Genomic DNA, 2437 nt, shown 5'->3' with positions numbered 1-2437 from the left:
AGCTCTTCAAAGTATTTTTTCCACCTACTCAACACACTCTGTTCACTCACTAGTACGTTTCCCTCTCTATCCTTTATCAACCTAACCTGCTGCACATCCTCTCTATCTCTCTGTTTAGCCAAAAGGTACAAGTCTTTTTGTCCCACTTTACTGTCCAGTCTCTCCTACAACTCCTCATAGGCCTGCGCCTTTGCCTTTGCCACTGTTCTCCATGCTATGCGCCGAGCCTCACAGTACTTCTGCCTACTTCCTTCCCCTCCCTGACTATTCCACTTTTTCTTAGCTGCCTTCTTCCTCTGAATACTCTCCTGAACTTTGTCATTTCACCACCAGCTTTCCTTGTCTTCTTTCCTCTGACCAGAAGAAACACCAAACACCTTTTTGCCAGTTTCTCTTACAAATTTAGTTGTACTTTTCCAGTCCTCAGGTACGTCCTCACTACCCCGAAGGGTCTGTTGCAATTCTTTCCTGAACTGCCTGCAACAATCCCCCTTCTTCAGCTTCCATCATTTAATCTTTACCTCTGCCTTCACTCTCTTCCTTTTCTTTGTTTCTAACCTCATTTTACAGACTACCATCCTGTGCTGCCTTGCTACACTCTCCCCTGGCACAACTTACAGTCTCCAATCTCTTTCAGGTGGCGTCTCCTGCTAAGGATACAATCCACCTGGGTGCACCTTCCTTCACTCTTGTACGTCACCCTGTGTTCCTCACTCTTCTGGAAATATGTGTTCACCACGGCCATTTACATTCTCTTCGCAAAATCTACAACCATCTGTCCTTCTGCATTCCTATCTTTCACACCATACCTACCCAGCACCTCTTCGTCTCCTCTGTTCTCTTCACCAACATGACCATTGAAGTCCTTTGACTTCAATGGTACTGACTATTTTTAATGAACATATTTATTGGTGGGGGCGGCACGGTGGTGTGGTGGCTAGCACTGCCGCCTCACAGCAAGAGGGTTGCCAGTTCGATCCCGGGTGTGGAGCTTGCACTTTCTCCCCGTGTCAGCGTTGGTTCTCTCCAGGCACTCCGGCTTCCTCCCACAGTCCAAAGACATGCAGGTTAATTGATAACTCTAAATTGTCTGTAGATGTGAATGTGAGCGTGAATGGTTGTCTGTCTCTATGTGTCAGCCCTGCGATGGTCTGGCGACCTGTCCAGGGTGAACCCTGCCTCTCACCCAGTGTCAGCTGGGATAGGCTCCAGCCCCCCCCGCGCGACCCCCAAGAGGATGAAGCGGCTAGAAGAATGAATGAATGAATATTTATGGGTGTGGTTTTTTTTGTTGTTGTTTTTTTCCTCCACATTTTTAATGTTATTCATCATGGCGTCTAACAGAATTTGCACACAGCTGTCAGTTTTCTTTCTATGTTCTATGTGTTGTGTGTGTGTGTTGTTGTTGTGCGAGCTATCAAATGAAAGTGCCCTTTTAGGGATTAATAAAGTTGTCTTGAATCTTGAATCTTGAAAAACAGGTAACCAGTGTAGGGAAGCCAGGATCAGTGTGCTGTGGTCATGTTTTCTAGTCCAAGTGAAGATTCTGGCAGCAGAGTTTTGGATGAGCTGGAGGCACCAGAGGGATTTTTTACTGATGCCAGAGATAATCTAATCGACTGGTTATGAATGCATGAATAACATTTTCCAGATGTTTGTTGGACAGTAATGATCTGATCCTGAGAATATTTCTGAGATGGTGGAAGCCGGATTGAAGGACTGAATTGACATGTTTGTCCAAACTGAGGGTTTGATCAAAAATGTCAGCGGTGGCATCTNCCAGAGAACAAGGAATTACAATAATCTAATCGACTGGTTGTGAATGCATGAATAACATTTTCCAGATGTTTGTTGGACAGTAATGATCTGATCCTGAGAATATATTTCTGAGATGGTGGAAGCCGGATTGAAGGACTGAATTGACATGTTTGTCCAAACTGAGGGTTTGATCAAAAATGTCAGCGGTGGCATCTAAAGTCTCCCCCTCAGGAGGATCCATGACACGGCTCACAATGTTGAACAGCATTCTGGGGTTTGACTGATTTTTCACATTTAAAGAGGAAAAATATGCAGCTCTAGAATTTTTAACCTCTGCATTGGAAGTTCTCCAAAGAGACCTGAGCGTTTCCAAGTGAACTCTACATTTTGATGCTTTCCACAAACGTTCCACCTTGCAGCATTTTCACTGAAGCTCTGGAATACTGTCATTAATCCAAGGCATCGAGACGCAACTAGACTTTTTGTTTTTGAATGGGGCAGTTTTATCTAATATGGTGGATCATGAACATTATCTAAATTATTTAGCAGCTCACGTGCAGAAAAGGGCAGGTCAGATTGACAAGTATGGAGGTTGAAGGCAGTGTTAAATTTAGCAGCAGAGGATGAGTTAAATATTCTGGATCTCCTTGTAGGAACAAGCTGACGAATAACATTAGGT

The sequence above is a fragment of the Epinephelus moara genome, chromosome 21, assembly GCF_006386435.1.
Source record: "Epinephelus moara isolate mb chromosome 21, YSFRI_EMoa_1.0, whole genome shotgun sequence".
In the NCBI taxonomy this organism is placed as follows: domain Eukaryota; kingdom Metazoa; phylum Chordata; class Actinopteri; order Perciformes; family Serranidae; genus Epinephelus; species Epinephelus moara.
Note: the sequence above shows the minus strand (reverse complement) of the source record.